This window comes from Filicampus tigris, chromosome 2 (genome assembly GCF_054856515.1).
Source record: "Filicampus tigris isolate MCC_2025a chromosome 2, RoL_Ftig_1.0, whole genome shotgun sequence".
NCBI classification, from domain to species: Eukaryota; Metazoa; Chordata; class Actinopteri; order Syngnathiformes; family Syngnathidae; genus Filicampus; species Filicampus tigris.
Genome location: NC_141218.1, coordinates 20,137,054 through 20,159,247, shown reverse-complemented (window position 1 = coordinate 20,159,247; position 22,194 = coordinate 20,137,054). Strand labels below are relative to the sequence as shown.

Below are 22,194 nucleotides of genomic sequence, written 5' to 3'. Positions count from 1 at the left end.
AAGTTTCATCATGCATGTGTGTATATGAGTTGCAATTTTTTTCAAGGTCATTTTCTAAATTATTTTTCAACAATTAAACTTTATTACAACAAACAATATCAGATCTGTTATGCAATTTAGAATACTGACTGAGGTAAAGGCAAAATGAAGAATTACTTCATATGAGAGACAGTGTATCTATTACAATAGCAGTTTGGTAAGCGTTCACCAGGGCAATATAATTATGTGATGTAAACATACATAATATTATATACTCATGTAAAGGCACAAACTCAAGTGAAGATTACAACAATAATGTAAACAAATCAGTAGCTTTGACACTTCCTAGATATCACTTTGTTTCATGAAACATGATGTAAACGTGGGCTGGACTTGGTAATGACTTAACTTCTTATATGAACCTATAAACAATAATCCAGTGGCCCTACCACTTCCTACACGTCACTTCATTTCATGAAGCGTGATATGTAAACGTGGACTGCACTTCTTAAATCACTCACTCAACTTAACATATAGACGGATAAGTAAATAAAACATACAAGTATAAAATAAAAGCTTACCCGATCTCTACTTACTAACATCACACGTGTCACCCAGTAGGAAAAGTAAGATAATGAATACTTATGATTACCGCCAGGCGGCGTCTCAACATCACTGTGTCCTTCTTTTGTTTGAAACATACAAACAACTTTGCACACAGTTGTTTGAGTGGCCGAAAGATAAGAATAGGGGACGTAAATAGACCACTTTGTGTTACAGTTCAAATGGCTCCCAAATTAACTGGCTCCCGATTCCAGCTGTGCCCATCCAGGGAATGCCAGTCCAGTAATTTTATTTTTCCTGTTTGTAGATTCGTCACAAACAACATCGAAACTGCTCAAGTGCATACCTGCTCAATTCAGCAATAAACACTTGAAACAAAACATCTCGTTTACAACTCCCAACTGGCTGCAAGAAATTGTAAACATAGTAAAAAAATAAAAATCTAAAGGTAAAGAGCGGTATTTCAATCCGTGACATAAGAAGAAAGAGTAAAAAAAAAAAAAAAGCAGCGGCACACCGAAGCTAACGTTCTATGGCATGTGCGTAATTTACAGCATGGCGCAGTATCAAATGTCAAACATTAATGCTAGGCTAATAGTTGTAGCCTATTTATCTTACCATGCTTCTAATGCAAGTGGGTCTCGTCTCCACTCCATGTCTGGTCGTTCGGCCACAACATCTGACTCGTACATGTACTTTCCAACATGCATTATGCCAAAACCCTCCTCTTCCTCCAACTCTCCAAACACAATGCTCCCCTAAGATAAGTTCAAAATATAATTTTCTGAGTGGCTTGTACACTTTCCCCATTCGTTCATCTAATGACGTCACACTTCCGGCTTAGAGCTCATCTGCCACTCTCAACTGTGATTTTTTTCAAATATGCGAAATAGAAATGATTTTTTTCATCCTTTATTTTTTTGTACAATGTTTAATTACTTTACTTAGATTTCATTTGTCATTTACGGAAATTACTTTACATTTGGTCTTTCAAAAGAAAACATGAGTTTACTATACATACCCAATGTAAACATTATACAGATATTTACCAACTGGCTAAACTTGATATGAATAACAGCAATAATAAAAGCAATGATTCTGGACTGAAAGCAAACCAAGAAATAGGACACCATTGTGTCTTTTCCTTTGTACAATACGGCCCAAATGTTAATCTTGCCCTATTCTTTAAACCGCTGATCACCTTGAAGTGACACAACAAGATAAAAAAGAAACCCCATCAACCTGCCATCCAAGGCAAGTAATGACAATAGACCATGAATAAATATTGTCCCACATGATTAAACAGAGAAAATGGGGTATGAAACAAAAGGTGGTCAACGGTTGATGTGAATGGAGGCTGTGTGCTAGTAGAAGGTTAGATGGCTAGCGGGGATAAGAATGTAGCAAACAGCCAGCAGCGGGGGGAGGCCACTGAGGCCTCCCTTGAGTTCTGAAACTACCAGACATGCGCTTTGTATCACCGGTCTCACACTATACATCCACCACAAGTAGGATCACTGCTAGCTACACTGAAACGGAACAAGAAAACAACCACAGAGGTATTAAAAGTGATTTTGGCTAATCAAAGTAGAGGAAAAGGGGTTCTTCATGAACAAGTTTTCATCAACAATCCAGTTTAGTTTTCAAGTGTACGTGCAGTGTTGCTGCGGCGATGTGTACTAAGGGTTTTTCCTGCGTTCAAAATTGCGTGCCGGCAGCCTCCAGCTAATTTTGTGCCGCCCCCAACCAGAGCTCAACACAGCATAAAGCTCCATCTGTGTTGATTGAGCGATTGATGTCCCTCTGTGGCAGCAACGTATTTTAACTGTAGTTGCAGCGTTTGCCACTATGGAGGAGCTATATCAACAGCAGTGCACTGGAAACTGCTGAAGAAGAAACAGATAGAATTGTGTTTTTCTCCCTGCTAGTGACGATAAGTGGTTTGAATAATGGATAGATGGATGGTTGGTATTATCGGCGTGCTGATTTTCCTTGGCAGATTGTACCAGCGTGTGGATAAAATGTACTTTCAATTTAAAGTCAGCACCTGATTTGTGTATGTATACTGTATAGTTTTTTTTTTTTTAAAAGAATGCTTTAACATGATAATAGTCATAGCTTCAGACCGGTGGCGCTGACGTCTCACCTGATGAAGACCCTGGAGAGACTGGTCCTTGTCCACCTGCGCCCCCTGGTGAGCTCCTCAATGGACCCACTCCAGTTCGCATACCAGCCTAGCATCAGTGTGGATGATGCCATCATCTACCTCCTCCACACTTCACTCTCCCACCTGGAGAAGGCGGGGAGCACTGTGAGGATCATGTTCTTTGATTTCTCCAGTGCTTTCAACACCATCCAGCCCACCCTACTGGGAGACAAGCTGGAGCGGGCGGGGGTGGCGCACCACCTCACCACATGGATCCAGGACTACCTCACAAACCGGCCACAGTATGTGAGGACACAGGACTGTGTGTCTGACGTGCTCCTCTGCAGCACGGGGGCCCCACAGGGAACTGTCTTGGCTCCCTTCCTGTTCACCCTCTACACTTCGGACTTCAACTACAACACCCCTACCTGTCACCTGCAGAAGTTCTCTGACGACTCTGCGATTGTCGGCCTCATCACAGGCGGAGATGATCGGGAGTACAGAGAACTTACTCAGGGTTTTGTGGACTGGTGCCAGCAGAACCGCCTCCTGATCAATGCGGGGAAATCCAAAGAAATGGTGGTGGATTTCGGTAGGCGCCAGCACTCTTCACCTGCACCAGTGAACATCCGGGGAACAGATGTTGATAGAGTCTCAACTTACAAGTACCTGGGTGTTCATCTGAACAATAAACTGGACTGGTGCGACAACACAGACGCCCTCTATAGGAAGAGTCAGAGCAGACTCTTCCTACTCAGGAGACTGAGGTCTTTTGGGGTTCAGGGGACACTCCTCAGGAACTTTTATGACTCGGTGGTTGCATCGGTCATCTTCCAGGGAGTGGTCACCTGGGCAGGCGGCGTCTCGGCCCGGGACAAGAAGCGGCTGGACAAACTGGTCAAGAGGGCCGGCTCTGTCCTGGGCTGCTCCCTGGACTCTGTGGACTCGGTGGGGGACAGGAGGATGTTGGCCAAGCTGTCATCAATGCTGGGCAACCCGGACCACCCCCTCCAGGGCACCCTAACAGCACTCCACAGCACCTTCAGTGACAGACTGTTACACCCTCGCTGTGCAAAGGAGAGATTCCGCCGTTCCTTCTTGCCTGCTGCTGTCAGACTCTTTAACAAGAACATTGTGTAGTCTCTACAAACTGGCGGTCATTAGTGCAATTGTGCAGTCCTGCACCTGAGCTCGTATCGTGCAATACCCAATATTCCCCACTACTGTAATACCGTGCAATACTCAACATTCCCCGCTACTGTTAGTCTAGTTTTATTTTTATCCAATGCTGTTCCTTACATTTCACTACAGCACTGCAGCACTGTCACTTAGAGTATTTTTTCCTCTGTACTATGTACAGGCCGAAATGAGTGTTCCTCATATTTTTTATGTAGATGTAGGTTGGTGTGTATACACATGTGTATATACACATGTTACTGCGTATATCTACATAGGTTTGATTCTAAATGTTTGCCGTCAATGTTATACATTAATGGCCACATTATGCCGCCGCCCCTGTGTGACCTATATCTTTGCTACTGTAACAATGAAAATTTCCCCACTGTGGGATCAATAAAGGCATTCTTATTCTTATTCTTATTATTATCTGGACTCTTGAAGTATGTTGCCTGAAAAAGAATGTGAGTCAGTTAAATTTACAGAATACATGCACCTCATGGCGCACGGTCTGGATGGTACCACTTCTACTTCAATTTGAGTCCGGAAAAACCCTGGTACTGGTCATCAAACTATTGCTTATCTTTACTGCTGTCTACTGATCCAATGAGTGCATAAGAGGATGCGGCAATCACCATATGAATGTACACATGATAATGTTATCTGGCCACTCAAAAGGAGTAACCAAGCACATCTGTGTGGACTGTGTATCAAGGTATTTGTCATACATTATATTTCCCTCGTCTACCTATGTGTGTACATATGTTTATATCCCACCATATGCCTTCAATAAGCAAAGGATTGACATAATAACCGTAATAATAATTTAGAATGGTGTGCAATTGATTGAGGATTCATCACATCTTCAGTCTCAACTAATTTGCTAATCTAAAAAAGCAAAACAAAATCAGCTCTGGGAGAATGAGCTAGAGCCATATTCTTAAAATCTCATTTTTGGAAAAATATGATATGATATGATGTTGCACTGTGACAAGTGTTTCAACACAGTGTCATGAAGCATATTATACATTACCGCATATTACTGGACACAACATTTTGTGAACAAAGATGGAACTCACTTAGAACCACTACCTACGTTTCTCGCCACCAGTCCCGTGGTTCCGCTGGTTGGGATATTTTAAGACCAGCGAGGATTGGAGTAGCAGAAACTTGCAAAGCTAATAGCTATATCATCCATACCGGCTTTATGTTCATACTCTTGAAGCCTTGCAGACACATTAAATCCGTACCTCCATGTTAGTCGGCTATTTTGCAAAGCATTAAAGTCTGGCAACTGCAGTGGGCGGCCGAGTCAAAGGTCCTCTGTAAATTTGCTGACTGGACGACCAGATGCCAAAAACGTGATTAGAAGTTAGTTGAATTCACAATGTAAACACCTACTAGTGGACTAATCGGTTTAGCCCCTTTTACTACTAAGTAAGTGCTAATTTTATTTAATACACTGCCAAATTGGTAAACCTCACAATTGCTGTCATTGTCAGCTCTGCCTGATCAGTATATCCAGAGGATCCTGTTTCTGCATACGTGTTACTTGTTGACTAGAACAGCATTATGTATGTTAATATAACCCCCCCAAGCCCAGGTGACTTATAGAGGGTGTCTTTTCCCAATAGCCATGACTTTAAAAGCAGGATGTCCAGGTTATTTTGTTTTCTACTCTCAAGAGTTATGTATTTAATCAAAGACACTTATAGTAGAATACAACAAGGCTTACAGTATGTGATCACATGGTCCGCCTGAAAGCGGTGTCACCCAAGCAGATGGCCTCTGCAGGGAACTGGTGGGGCAGTCGAGACGAGAGCAGCGCACTGGAAGTGTCAGGCCATGTCCCTGGAATCCCATTGCTTAACGCTACACTGATCCCAACCACGGTACACCTGCTCTGCTCTCTAGGCCTCTTCCAAACCTCACTTGTAAGACAGAATTGAAGATTTGAGGAAGGTGTGCAGAGAGGATGAAACATACTTTTGTGCTTGAGCCTCAATTTTGAGTGAAAGTAAGAAGAATTATTTCCCGAAAATAACATGCTGGAGCTTTTCCACTGAATGTAATGATGGTAAATTCATGGCAGATCAGGTCACAGTAGAACTGGAGGCCATATGCCAACTCATGCTGGATTGCGGTTATGAGACATTGGATTCCCTGACGGCAAAGAGCGACTCACTCCGAAGAGTAAATATCAAACATTTTCTTGGCCTGCTTATCTTCTTATCCCCATCCAGTATTCTTTAGTTTTTATGGACAAGCACTGTTGAAGTGTTGTAGTCTCATAGAATTAGCTTTTTATACATGCCTGCTTACAAAAGCATGAAGTTAAAAAGTATTGCTTGAATTTGCCGTTTAGTGTTATGCAGGCATAATTAAAAGCTATATATATATATATATACACACACACACATTCTCCGGACTATGAGCGGCTACTTTTTTCCTCGGTTTTCAACCATGCGGCTGATATAAAGGTGTAGCTATTCTGTGGATTTTTCTTCCACCGCTAGGGGCGCACCAACCGGAATTGCAATATAGTACAACATAATACAATACAATTGCCATTATCAGGATGTGAGAAACGCTAATCCTGTATCTTGTTAGTTTACAGTCTCTTGCCACTCCTGGCACATTTAAACTCAAATAAAGCCCAAAGGGGTCATATATATCTCGTAAAAAAAGAAAGTAGGAAAGAAAGAAACATGGAAAACAAAATAATGCATTTCCAACTCAACAGCTTCAAACTTGGAAATATGGATTTGCACTACAAACCTGTCCTCCATATAACCCAGATGTCAGGCAATGTGTTTATTACAGCTCATCAAGAATGAGCTAATATGTGACAAAACATAGTTTATGACTTAAACTCACCGATGCCTGCTTGCTTTTCTCCTGCTTGTTGGATCAGCATTCACCTCACCTATATCTCCTGCTCACAGGTCCACAGCTTTGGGATTAATTTAGAGTCTGTGTAATTGCCTCACAACTATTGTAGCATCATTAGGCCACGAGTTCCAAGATGGCATTTGCCGTGGAAAGAAAGGGCATGGCTAACAGCTTCTCCATACCTCCAAAGGTTACTTTTAATCATCCAATGAGGGATCCTCCACGACCACCCTATTCCCGCTTTAATTTTACTCCTTGGTTTCAGTTAAGGCACTGCTGTATCTGGCAGGAAACTCCACTAATTAAGAGGTGGGTTTGTTTGTTTTGGAATAAATCTAACCAGAGATGTGAGACTATATAATATGGACTTCATTTGAAAAAAATAATAATAATAAATAAATGAATAAATTAAAATAAATAAATACAATCAATGAGGAATATATTAAGATATGTTTTGTTGTATTTCTACCATTCCTGTTTATGTTACTGTCATTGGCTAGGAATTTCAACTAGTAATTTTAACTGCTATTGAGCAGCTCTTTGTGAAACAAATGCTTCATTATTGATGCAGTGCATTTTGGTCCTTCTCTATTTAAAGATGTGAAGATGTACACTGCTACGTTATCTTCTCTCGTGCGAGCTCCCGAGTGGCTAGCTGTGAAGTGCTTGTCACTTGTGAACAAGAGGTAACACTTGTTCACAAACAGTGTTTGTTTTAGAGATTTGCAATAAATTACAGGATGGCTTGTGTAACAGCTAATCTATCTCAGCAACGTGTTTTGACGGACACAAATATTAAAGGTTTTTCCACTAGTTGGCAGATGGTAAAATTGTGTTGTTCATTCAATGGCATAATAGCTTTGAGTTCAACTAGACAGGTCCACATTTCATACTGAGTAAGTACATTTGTGAACAAATTTAGACAGGGCCATTATGGAAGCAAAATTAAAATTCCATAGATATTTGATTATTAAAAAAAAGCAAAGCAGTCTATATTTTTATGATACAACAATGGACAAAATCTATGAAAACATTTCTGTTAAAGTTACCATATTTTATGTAGCATTAGGTGCAACATAATAATAGACGTAAAGTCAATTAGCGGGTTAATTTTGGAAACATAATAATAATCATATATAAGTCGCACCGGGTTAAAAGGTGCATTGTTTTTGTGAAGCATTGAATATTAAATAGTTTATTGTAATTGTACTATATGTTTATGTAATAGATTTAGCATTATTATGCTTGGTGTTTTTTTTGTTTTTTTTAATTAAAAACTTGTATCCGCCTTAAACAACGGTAGACACATATTTTTCCCCAAAACAATGCTAAATGCAACTAGCTACACAATGGCCTAACAGAACCATTCTAAAGTCTCTAGTTGTCGCACAGGGCAAATTTTCCGATGAACTTTAACACGCATCAGTGCAGGCTTTGGAAACCAGTTTGTTATGTTATGGTGGGAGTCGGTCGCTAAAAATAAAAAAAGAGGGACGGGGGTCGGACTGCAGAGATGGCTGTGTTTATGGCACTCATTCCCTATCATCGCTGTCCTGTGAAAAACACCTATGTCCAATTTTTGAAAATATTTTAATTTTCAGATCAAATGAGATGTCTGTAATACAGAAACACAATTCATGTAAAAATAAGAAAATTGAAAAAAATGGACACAAGTGTTTTTTTTTTACAGGACAGCGACGCTATTCTGATTAAACTCAACTCACAATGCTTATAAGGTCCACTGATAGTGTAGTGGTACACACGCCTGAGTTGTGTGCGGGCAGCGTGGGATCGATTCCCACTCAGTGACAGTGTCTATGTGTGCCCTGCGACTGGCTGGCAACCAGTTCGGGGTGTAGTCTGCCTTCGCCCATTGACGGCTGGGATAGGCTCCAGCAACTCCCCGCGACCCTATATAGGATAAGCGGTTTGGAAGATGACATGACAATGCTTATATTCACTCTCAATTGCTCCGTAAAGCGGAAGTCAATCCAAACATATTTTCTTTCCAGAATATGTTCTGTGCAGGGACATTAGTTAAAACAAGGCATTCTGATAAATATTATGTTTGTGGAACATGAGTTAAGCAACAAAATCCACCCGCTATTAGCCATCTCAGGGGGCGGCCATTTTGTCACTTCTGTCGACTGAAAATGACATCACAGATGCTCAGGGCTCAGGTAACAACCAATCATGGCTCAGCTTCAGAAAACAGGTTAGCTGTGATTGGTGAGCAGTTGCAATGTAATTTTTAGTCAACAGAAGTCACAAAATGGCCACTCCCAGAGATGGTGGATTAACTCTTGTTCCACAAACGCAATATTTATCAGAACACCTTGCTAACCAGTCGACCACCGTGCTGCATAGAACATATTCTTGAAAAAAAAAAAATGTTTGGGTTGACTTCCCTTTAAAAAGCCGCACACCGCTACACATACAGACTTCTGCATGGCTCGTTTCAGGCAGCCTGCTCTGCCCTCATGTGTGCACACTCCAACCGCAAACGGCTGATGAATATTCAGTATTAGGGCGGACTCGGACAGTTTCATTGATCCACTGTGACGTGTTTGGTAATTTCATTGGTCAGATGTGACGAGACTATGGATAAATCTATTAAAGGTTTGAAGGTTGTCAGTGAAAATTGATAAACCATGTCACATTAAAAGCCGCAGGGTTCAAAGTTTGGCAAAAAGTAGTGGATTATAGTCCGGAAAATAAGGTATATATTTCCTCTTGATGAAATCCAATTGAAAAGACCGGGCAGAGAAGATACTGAATAATATAAAAATGACTCTCGCAGCTGCTGAGATTTTTAGCCTGGTTTAAAAATGGATTAAAGACAGATTGAGCTCAGTAGAAATGTCTGACCAGCATCACAGAATAGTGTGTGACTTCAAGGCACCACAACCATATATCGTAAAAAAACCTATTGATTTTCCCTCAATAAAAATGCTTTGAATTGATACAGAGAGCTTAGTATTATTATTGGAGTTTATGTAATCATCAATTACTTTTAAAAGCAGTACATTTACATCGACTTACATCGTTTTGTTCCTGTGAAATGGTCTGAGTGGGTCCTTAGGTTGCAAGTATTTCAAGTCAAAGAAGCATCATGATCAAATTGCAGTCAAAAGACGTAATGTAAAATGTAAACTCTAAATGGCATCAATCAATCTCCCACTTGCTGAAGAGTCTTGACTGTTTCTAAGTCAAAAGTGTCTTTGCTTCACTGGCAAAAAATAATGTTCTGTTTGGGGCAGAACATCAAACTGCCAAACTGAAATGAAGAAAGCTATACATTTCACTTCTTTTTTTTAACCCTGTCAGTGCATACACCAACATATGACGTGATTGCCTGTGATGATTCCTCATTTTTTTTCTTTTTGCTAGTCTCTCTCTTTTCAGTCCCTTGCCTCTTCACACAAAGCAGCTTTTTGCACAAGACCAAAAAAGCCCCACGGGCGATTCTTTCATAAATGCATAAATGAGGGGCAAATTATTATGCACAGTGTCACATTTTCTGAAAGTGCAGCCACACGCACAATCATCAGCAGGGTTCCTCTTTTTTTCTGACTTCATTATTTCCTTTAGAACTGAATACAAGCTGGTGGAGACAAGATGACAGTGTAACACAATTTCTCGCCAACGCTACATTTTGGTTTAGGCCCTCCCCTCCTCGTTCCTCCATTGAATTTCCAGCTGACAGTGGTTAAGAATGACACGCATCACACGGACACTTAATCTAGGTCAGGGATCTATTAAAATTTCAAAAAGTCCTGTGCTCACGTGGGAGGCGCAATGGAAACAATTCAAACGGATAAGGAATGCCCACGGGCCCCCGCTGTGCCTTCCTTGATGGCCATCACTACAAAGACTGGACGGCCTGGAAAACAGCACCAACTGGAGAGTGTACTGTACTTTGTGTATGCCGGAGTGGCCACCAGTGAATCACATGGCACATAAAGACAGCCATTCATAATGTTCCTGAGTGAAAGAATCACAACAACAACCAGTGACACTTCTTGAATTTAGAGTGGTTGAGTTCACTTGATTGTAAAAAAAAAAGGTAAAATGTGTAAAATAATACAATGTATATTTGTTTTTTTCCCATAAAAATCCAGACATTTTGTTTGAAATGTTGGATACTGAATAATAATACAAATGCCCTACATATATAATAGTCAATTATAATAATAACAAATATTATTATTATGATTATTATTATTATTATTATTATTATTATTATGTTATGTAATAATAATAATAATAGTACTAATAACAATGACAATAATAATAAAAGTAACAATTATTATTATTATTATTATTATTATTATTATTATTATATTTTGAAATTACACTTGTCAACAGCACATTTTAATCAGAGATGGCTTTATGTGTCCTTAAATTTATGCATGACACTGATTTCAAAAACATCATTTTTTTTCTAGTAAATCATGTTTTGGAGATTTTTTTGTTTGTTTGATTGTTTTGAAGTTTCACATATAAAAACTTGTGCAATATCTATTTTTACCATGCGTTGTAATTTATAGCTATGGCGTTGCAGAAAGAAAAAAATGCACCTTTTGCTGAACCTAACCCTTAATTAATAAATAAATGAATCACTAAATCTATAACTATATGACATATTATATTATTTCTAAAAACCTGATGTGATAGAGAAAAATACAAGGGCAGATTCGGAATCAGAGTAAAATAAATCATCAAGAAAGTTGACTTGCATTGCTGATGAAAAAAAAGATTTGTTGACCAGTGTTATTATAGGATACGTTGTTGGAAGAATGAATGAATAATGGATGAATGAATGAATGAATAATTGCAAGAGATACATAGTTATCTACAGTTCAAGTCGATTTTGAACACTAGTTGATCAAGTCGGTTGGGGGGGAACACCCTGGAGTCACGATGGCGACAAGGTTGTTGCACCATTGAGTCTTAAGTTTGTTTAGTTCACACGGCAGAATCATTTACCCTGCAAGAAGCTGCCATTTCCAACCCTGCTGAGCAAGCACATTTTGTGGAGAGCCCCACTGGTGGTGATGATTTCCCCTTAGTGGACCAAATGCATCACATTGATTTGCTGTGTATTAAGGGACAAGGCATGGTGCTTGCCAACTAATGGAAGGATCCACAGCCACTGACCACAGGAGCAATTCCAACAGCTTGTGGATTGGAGGCCTGGCCGGAGGATGAAAAAGCCCACACAGATGTATCGGGCTTGGGTATAATGTCTTGTTCCATAGGTTATGTAGTGGTCACCTATAGCAACAGGGTGTTATTTAGGTTGAGTGTGGGCTATTTGTCAGGAGACAATCTCAGTTGCTACAACATACCCTCGCGGGGTACCACAAAGATAATTACCTTACAACATCCAATAACCTCACATTGGCTTGACTGTCGTACTAAACCATGTTGACAGTAGACTTAGGCTTTGTATACCGCAATAAGAGTTTCATTGAAACCCACACATATGTTTGGGTCCAATTTGACCCGTATTGACGTTAGAAAAAAGAAAAAAAAAAGAAAATACCGTAAATGTCCTTCTTTAAATTTGGGACTTTTCCTAAAGTGACCCAAAATGGAAAAAAAAAAAAAAAGAAACTATTTTTAAAAGTGTCACAAGTGCTACAATGTTTGTGTACAGCAGTAGTTCACAAATATGTACACCAAGTACCACCCATATTTTCCAGACTATAAGCCGCTATATAATGGTGCGGCTTATGGTCCGAAAAAAAACAGTTGTTATAAACAAGCTCTCCCATCGCAGACAAGCTCTCCTTGGAAGCCGCCATATTTTCAAGTGAGGAAACGACAATGTCACAGCACATTTACGTTAAGGCATAACATGCACAGATGTAGCCTGGAGATCACGATTGAACCGTAAACTGCAGTGTTTCCCAACGCTTATTGTGTCCAGGCACATATTTGACATGAGCAAAATCTCACGGCACACCACCAAAAAAAACAAAGGAGAAGTGGCAGTAAAACAGGCCAAAATCCAGACGTAAGGCAGACAAAAGATTAGTTACATATCATTTGTGGTTTAATCACGGGTGAGCGTAGAGAAATAACTCTTAAGTCCAGATGTAAAAAAATCTACTTCTACCACACTTTTTGAGAATCCCTGTTCTACACGATTTCTGTTCTGAGTTAGACTTGACATGTGTTTACTAAAATGGATTAACCTATCTATATATTTAAACATATCTCTAAATGGATTAACTGTTAAATCAAGCAAAATAGTGGCAATTGTGGAAATCTTGAAACAGTATTACCACTGTTAAATAGGTAGCCCATAACAGTCATGAAAACTTTTTTGGGGTTTTCACATTCACACAGATTCCCGTATAAACGTGCATTTGTTGGTCTTTGAAGGGTCATGGGAGAATTGCAAAACAATGAAAGAGGGAAAGGGAAAATAAGTCATACAGAGGTCAGAGCGTGCTTTGAAGCCTGCAAAAATGAGTACTGTATGTGCAATGTAGCCATTAAAAAGTGCATTCCCTTCTCTCTAAACCAGTGAGTCCAAAAAAGATTTGCTATTCCTGTTTGGATATAGACAATTGTTAATCAGTGGTGAAAATTGACCCAGAACATGCTATGCGTGCATGGAAAACGAACAGCACGTAAAGGTTAAGCAAGCAAATGTCATTCAGGTTGGTCGTGAGGTACTGCTTCTGCTACGGCTTCAGTCACGTGAACAAACTCACTGGACAAATACACAGTCATTAATGAAAATAGCCACCAAACCGAAAACAGTGTGACACTCCTAAATAATGACTCACATTTGTTTCTAATTTGCCCGTGACATTTGAAAAGCAGTGTCAAATTCAGGAGGGTCCCCGGGGGGGCGGTGTCTAATTAACCAATGGCGCTTACGATACCTTGAAAAGTCTGTATGGGGGCAGCTCAGAGGGAGTGCGTGCATACGCATTTGTGTGTACACCAATAATGAGCGGTATATGTGTGGGGCGGGAGGCTTATCAAGCATCTCTGCGAGCAGCAAATCTCATTTTCATCTCCCGTGCCGATATCTGGTTAATCATACAGTGGTATATCCCCGTTAGACCCCAAAATAGGCCTTGTTTTGTTTTTTGTTTTTTTTTAAGTCATGACATGTGGAATATATTAATTACTTTAAGATAAAATATCAGCCAATAGAACAGGAAACTTTGAAGGGAAAGAATGCATGGCAAACCGAAAACAAAGTCTTAAATACTGCTATTTATATGACTGAACCTATCGAACTATGAATCTAATAATAAAATGTCAATAGCAAGTAATAATACCTTATTGAACACAAAGCTGATATATGCAATGGAAATGAAGACATGAACAAAGATACATTATTTTTAAATAAACACACATTTATGGCACACCTGATAATTTTTGACGTCACACTAATATGCCGCGCACAGTGGATGGGAATCAGTGACTTAGGTTCTGCCCACTGTATGAAAAGTTTGATCCACGCAAGGTGTCCAACACTAGCGTAACCAACAGGACCTAGAATATTAGATGTTAGCCATTTTAAATTACTCATGCAACCAGAGCTGGGCATCGTCTATCTGTCACTTAGTTCCCGTCTGTCTTTAGATCAATAAGTTGTAAAAAGTATTACCCATTCATGCGGACTGAACAAGAATATAGAATTGTGGACAAATATTAAATTTACCAAATTGTGACATATGAGGTTTCGGCCCAACACCAGCGATGTGTAAAACACTCTCTTGTGTGCGAAGCCACTGTAATGTTCCTGGCAGGATTATGAAAATTCAGATAAATTGTTCAGAAAGGGAAATTCCATAGCTTGGCCAGTCCGTGAATGTGATACGTTTCAAAACTAACTTTAGTGCTGGTGCAACCAAGACAAAAAAGTTGGGCAAAAAGCCCGCTACAGCATCCAGCCAAATTGACAAGGACACATTGACAGGACAGTTTCATAAAGGTTCCCTTGACTGCTAATCTGCCTGGCAACAGATTGTCAAAATATGTATCAAAAAAGTAAAACAAAACAAACAGGTGGATTTTGCAAGTCTTTCCCGTTAATGCTTTGAAAGCTTAACACATTTGGTCAACGGTTTCAATAATGTAACATCTAATAAAAGAAGGAATAAAGGTACCATGTTTGCATCTAATCGTTGGCATTACTCGTCCTTTCTCATGGTTGCTGCTGTAATTGGTTTGACCATGAAAAAGGTTAAAAATGCTGCATTTGTTGGTGGCCGCTGCATTTGATTGGCCACACGCATGTCCTAATTATCACAGAAAAAGACACACACACAAATCACACACTGACCCACTGGGCTCACATAACTGACAACACACACACACATTGATTTCAGATGAAAACAATCGCGCAAATAACATGATGTGTTTCTAGCCCCACACACTTAGCTGGTGTCCACTCATTATGCATCACAGTGGCAATGGACATAATACATTCCTTATTAAGAGGAGAACAACCTGCCTGTGGCTTTTAATTGGGGACGTGAGCAGGTATTGGCAATGCATCAGATAGGGAGGCTTGATGGTAATTTCGAGAGGTCTGATATGAATTCCAGGGGGTCCACTCAATCCGCTTTGTTGTGCTTATTAGTGGTCCGAACAGATAACAGATTGTATCTTAATTGGAAACCCCAGCAGAGGACTTGGTGACCATATTGTAAAATGAACCATGCACGCTGGGATTGGAATTTTCCAAGATAATGAATCTAAAACAACACAATTAAAGAAAAATAAGGAAATAGATCAAATGGATGAAGTGTTAAAGATGGACATTCATTTGAGATGAGTTTTCTGATTTTTTTTTTTTTTTTTTTTTTGCTTTTACATTTCATTTTATTAGGTTTATATACAGTACTTATCCAGGAAGTCCTCGAATTCTGATGTACGCGACCTACGACGTTTCAACTTTACGACGCCCGTGCCTCTTCCACCATTTTGTCCCCAGCATCATAGTGACTATGTTTAACAGCAGTCAATATTCGGTTTAAGGTCAAAATTCAGATTTATGAAACATTATGAATAACCCCGTTTACATGAATGAGAATATTATATATATTGAATAATCCACTGTGTACGCACGGCATCATGAGTCAAATGGACGTCATTTCTGTTTCTTTCAACCAGGCCTGCACGCTATGTCTTTTGAACATTGCGATTGCGATGTGCGCATGCGCGATAGTCACATCGTAGGACGTGATTGGCCACACGCATGTCCTAATTATCACAGTTCAACTTTTTTTTTTTCTTAGAACACGCAAACTTGTTTTGTCTTCATAAACGCAGCAAGCTACTCCATGCTCAACACAGCCTGTGTCGCTCACCCCCTCCCTCCTGCCAATCAGTCACCGGCCACTCCCCCTCCACTCTCACAGCCGACGGCGGCAGAAGCGGCAGTGGATTTAGTCCCCAAAACAAAGTCAACATCCGAAATATGGAAATAATTACGCTATAAAAAGGAAGATTCAGAACAACAAAAAAAACATTATTTGCCGACAGTGCCTCACCGTTGTTGCTGCAACACCAAGTAACACAACAAACCTGTCAGACCATTTGAATCGCCATCACAAGCCCCTGTATAACCAGTTCAAACTAAGAAGCGGGACCCGAGGTGAAACTTCATCTACTCAAAAAACGATTACAGACGCTCATATAACAATTTATGATAAGAAGTCCAAACAGTGTCGACAAATCACAGATGCAATAACTTTTCACCATTTTTGTTCTAATTTGTTTACAACTTCGTTGCAGTTTCACAAAGGTTTTTTTGTTTATCTTAATTATAGTTATATTTTTGTAAACAACTCAGGCGCTACATCTGCTTTTTAATTGTTTTAATATTTTAGTTGAAAGAGGTTTATAACTCTGCTTTTGCTTTAGAGGTTTTTTATTTTCTTCTATTTTTTTAAATAACTCAAGGGACTAACTAGTGCACCTGCTCTTTTACTTATTTTTTGGTTTAAAATATGTTTAATATTTTGCTGCTGTTTACATTGAAGTGTGAAATACAATGTTAAATAATATATTATGTTACAGAGACATCTCTTTTATATACAGCAATCATCATTCACAGATGAACGCCCTTAGTCTGAATTAAGCGATATTATATGAATACAATGGTGTCATGGTGAGTTAACCAAATTATTCCCAAACAAAGCTATTCAAGTCATCTGGTGAAAATTCTTCTATTTTTAATATCGCAATACATATCGCAACCCCCCCCAAAAAATTGCAATGTCAGTTTTTTTTTCCCAATATCGTGCAGCCCTACTTTCAACTGTCAATAAAACACTTGATATTCATGTCATTCACCGCAGGAATGAAGCAGCCAGTTTCCTCCTCACTCCAAAAGTGTGCTTTTGCAATGCAATTCCGCATACAAGCACTTCCTGTACTACAAAAACCAGCATTCCTTGCGGTTGAGCAATGAGCATGCGCAATGTCTCGATTGTGTCTGTTTACGCGCCGGCAGTATCTTTGCCTTTTTCGCCCTCCTCTCCTTCTCCATCCACCTCTCAGCAGTAATGCTAATACAGCATCTTATGCTTTTTTATTTGAATGTATCGAATTGTTTTTTTGTTTTTTTTTCATACAAAGTATTTTGACATAAATTTCGACTTTCAACAGTGAAATCCGACATACGTGGAAATTTGTGTTACATCGCCAGTGTAGGAACGGAACTCGTTCGTAAATTGAGCACTTCCTGTATACAGTATATATACAGAAAATTAATGGGGGCCAGGCATCATATTAAATTCCTTTCATGTCAACGTTAAAATGGATTGCAGCTTTTAATGGCTTTAAACATTGCAGTGTTTGTCAATTCAAAATGATACCACTCGGTAATTAATTAGAGTATGGCATTTATTGGCGCAAAGCTGAGGAAATATATTAAGAAACCATTTTACAGTCGCCCCAAACAGTAAAAGACCAATTATCTAAAACGTAAGCCTCAAAATGTGTCAAATATTTGAATGTGATCAGAATTGCCACATTAAAGATGTTTTGTAAAATAATTTATCAAATGACAAAAAGACCACACTGTTTATGTGGAACGTGTTGACACGTCTATATAGAGAGTGGTTTCAGGACAGCGTTATAAATGTACTCTCTCAGGTCTGGAGAAATAAACGTCTTTAAATAGGCAATGGTGGCTTTTCATGGGAAGACAAGAAGAGAGAAATCACTCAAATTGTCCCTTTATATGCCAATATGTACTATCCAATGGCTCCATGCAATCCACCAAAGAGACTAATAGGACGGACAACCTTAATTTGGATTTGAAAATAAATGGTGAGCACCTATTTTGGATACATTAACCTGGCAGGGAGTGACATATATTCAGCCAAAAATGGGACAAAGAAAAACACAACGGTTCTCAATTGGAGGATTTTATATTCTAATCTGGAGACTGATATTGTGTTTGCAAATTCAGTCAATGGCTCCATTTATAACATTTAAATAAGATAATAATGTGTGAGAGTGATTACTCAAGCAGGCATGTACACAGCTAAACAACATTTCAAAGTGTTTCTTTCCAAAGGTACAGTAGTAAGATAATAACATCTAAAAGGGTACTTTGCTTCTTTCTCATTACTCAACATACTGTTTTCAAAGAACAGTTTAGCCTTTCCTTCAACTAACTGTTATTTTAAGAAAGACTAGGAGCAAATATAAATGGGCCCTAAGCTTGACAGAAAACTAATAACAAACTGAAAAGAGAAAGCATGCTATTTCTTCTCAAATAGAACATGTGAAAGCAAAAAAACACCTTCTCACATAGACTTGGTTCAAAATATTCAACACAGTCATAACATGAAGACACATTTCAGGCATGTCTATGATTAACACAAACCCAGTGAGCCTGGAGCACATGCATATACCCTCCAATAAACACACATGAATCCTCATGCAGTTATTGGCCTTTAGCACAGTGCCCCCTACTGGCACCACTGGAATCAGAACAGTAAGATGCCAATTAATCATTTATTTATCCCCCCCAAAAAATCAATAAATATATAAACAAAATGTGTGTGGAATTATATGCATTACAACATATTTGTATTTTTTTTTTTGTTGGATCAGTGATGTATTTCCCCCTCTATACCTATTATTTTTTTGTTATTAATTCGCTTCATTAAATGTTTACATTTTCAACAAGAAAAGTGAATCATTTGCTCATTTTCTTGTTGCGCTTTACAAATATCTGCATTGTAAATGTAGATAATAATCATTTCTGACTTCACCCAAATGTTTTCACCACACATACCGCTTAAGCATTCCCAAAGAGTTGATGCACCGCTCCCTCCAGCACACAAACTTTCAGAAAATGTTTCAGCAAAAAAATGTGCTCTCGTGCTATCTGTTTTATATGGGGACACAAAAAAATATCGTGAATTTAAGTTGTCATGTTTGAATCATGTCTGCGTGGTTATCTGATACTTTGAGAAAACTGGCTCTAGTTTGACTTCTATGTGTGGATATGTTTTAAATGTTTCATCATGTGGTTTGACCCTCTTGGCAAAAGTATTACTGTCCTATTTTTTTTTTTTTTTTCCAGGCACAAGTGTAGCACAAAGTGAAGTCTAACTGTGTGCACGTTTGCCGTTTTTCCTCTTTTTGGTATTTTCATAGACAGGTGCAGTTAGAAAGGAGCGTTTACGCCGTTGTGGGAGGGAACAGAGCTGATAAATGAAAAGAGCTCCACTCATTCCCTTTAAATTCAGTGCAGAGGATTGAAGTGTGCAATGTAAGGAACTGCAAGCAGACCTCCACCAGTGGATGACGTGCCGGTGGCTAGAGCTATCACAGTTCACTGCTGGGAAGTGGGCACTTGGAAACGGTCTTCCACCCCAATTGTTTGTATCGGTAACACCCCCACCCCACAACCACCACATAGTTGTGCCGTGTGGCCCAAAAACATAATCAAGATGATGATAATAATAATGTATACAATGAATGTATTTCAATAAGTATTCAGACGGCGGAGCACAGAATATGCCTGTGCATTGATTTAATTCTACAAAATAGAATTAAACCACTGGTACCACAACTTAAGCTAGGTTCACACTGCAGGTTTTAATGCTCAATTTTGATTTAAAAAAAAAAAGATTTTTTGGAGTAAGCTCAAAAAAAAAATGTATACTACATTATAAATACGACCTCGGTCTGTGTACTGTGTGAACATATGCGTCGCCAAAGTGTCCCACATGTGCAGAAGAAGAGACAACGTCACTCACGACGTAGTGTTTACGGAAGTAAATGTGGTCCAGCGTGTCGGGGTATTTCTACAGTGGAGCAATTCAGTAGGAGGTAGAAATACAGTATCCGGGGGAAATGATAAGGCAAGTCTTTCCGATCTAATTTCATGGAGACGTTACTAAAGTTGACGCATTAAAAAAATGAACCGATTTATGTGGTTGAATTAATACTATTACCTAATGTCCAATTTCTGCTTCATGTTTCAAGTGGGATTAAATTAAAGAGAAATATAAAGTCAATACTGTTACTCGAAACAACTTGGCAGATTCGATCTCGCCGGCACTCTCCCTCCAGCCATGCGGAGCGCATTTTGTGCTCCGGATGACGTCAATGCCAGATACGTGCGACCTGGCGGTTGAGACTGCGGTCGCATTGCGAAAATCCGGTATGTATCCGATCTAGGACCACATATGAAAGTGGCCCAGGTTGCATTTATAAAAAATCTGATACTGGTCACATATGGGCAAAAAAAATCTGATCTTCGTCACAATTACCTGCGGTGTGAACCTAGCCTTAGACTTGCTTTTACCAGGTCTAAAGTTAAGACTAAGTTTATGTCACCAAATTCTCAGGTGTGCCACCGGCGTTGAGTAGAAAATCCCCTTGGTACAGCACAGTCCCCCAAATTATCATATACGGTAAACTATACATGCCCCGACAAATATGAAGAGGCGCCTGTTTTGTTTTGATATTTTTGTGGGTGCACAGGAGACGGGGGGTTGTCCCATCTCGAGCACAATATAAAACAAACAAATAGAAAGAAAATGTATGAAAAGCCCTACAAATACTGTAGAGTATTTTCGCCAATGGGTACAGTGCACTAAAAGCAAGATACATGGAAATGGAGATAGCTTGTCCTGACTATGTGGCAAGATTGACTTTGTGGTTGTCAGGTCTTTGAATGTGTGACGTGTACGACGTGGGAGTGAGAAAAAGAAAAAAAAAAAAGGAAAAAACTCCACCATGTCATTAGTGAAATCAATGTGGCAGAGCTCCCCTTTGACAATTCCAACCCACTGTCGCTCACATGCTGGTGTCAGCGCCCACCTGTGTCTCAGTATGTATCACAACCCCCCCAGGGGCAGGTGGCTGCATCGGATCGTACAAGGTTCCGCCGCCACCATCGAAGCACAAAGCGGCCCTCTCAGCTCTGTTGTGGGGCCCTCAGTGGGTCTCTAATAATCTACCCAGCATGTGTTTATCTTTGTTGGACCAGGATGTGTGGGGGTGGCGGCCGAGAACAAGGAAGGCAAAGCAGACGAGCTCCTGCCAGCCCGAGTGAGAGGAGCCTGCAAATCCAGAGGGACTGGCGGCTTTTGTGCAAGCGTGTCTTTGCGCCGGCTTGTGTGGTTTGATGAGGCTGATCTGAATCATACGCTACTGCCGTCGCCACTGAACAATCAGCAGCAGCACCGATCGAGGGGGGAATTTTAGGAGGCACGTTTGTTACACCGAGGCACTCCAAGTTTATTAGCCACGGAATGAGTCACCAGACCAAAAAGCCATCCAATTAATATTACTTATGTATGGCTAATACAACAGGTGGGTATGTTTGGACATCCATAAAAAATAACATTGGTTGTATATGTTGAAGGTTTAAGATCTACAGTACAACTACAAATTTAGGGCTGTGGGTAAAGCAAACATCCTTATATCTGGATGGATTATTTGTACTTTAATGGGATGCAGAATTTTGTCATCAAAAATGACTTCACCTTCTGTAAACTACTGTAAGAACCAGTGGCATTGCCATAAATGTATGTACAGTGGACCCCCACTATTATAATAGAGAATGTTTGTGAATAATTGATGGCCATTATAAATGTACTGAAAAAACTGAAAAATACAGGCATTGGCTCCTCCCCCAAAATAAATAAACAAAATACAAATCAGCCAATAGTTGAGTCTTTGGGTGCCAAAGCACAAGTATGCAGAGTTTCATTCGTTCTGTAACCAACCTGTTTACGTTCACCAGGTGAGTGTTTTCATTGTACCGTTATGATACATTTTTTGTCCTGTTCAATAAACACCAAATAGTGCATCGGCAACCCTAATCTAGTTGTTAATTTTTTGGGGAAAAACAAATGCCCTATTTTCCGGACTATAATTCACACCTTTAGATAAACCGCACGCACTCTATTTAAAAAAAAAAT

The 22,194-nt window shown here is 39.5% G+C and overlaps 1 protein-coding gene across 6 annotated transcripts in view; it reads right to left on the bottom strand.

The window, feature by feature from the left end:
* diaph2 (diaphanous-related formin 2) overlaps positions 1-22,194 on the bottom strand; it is a 426,654-nt gene that overhangs the window by 208,574 nt on the left and 195,886 nt on the right. The window lies entirely within an intron of this gene.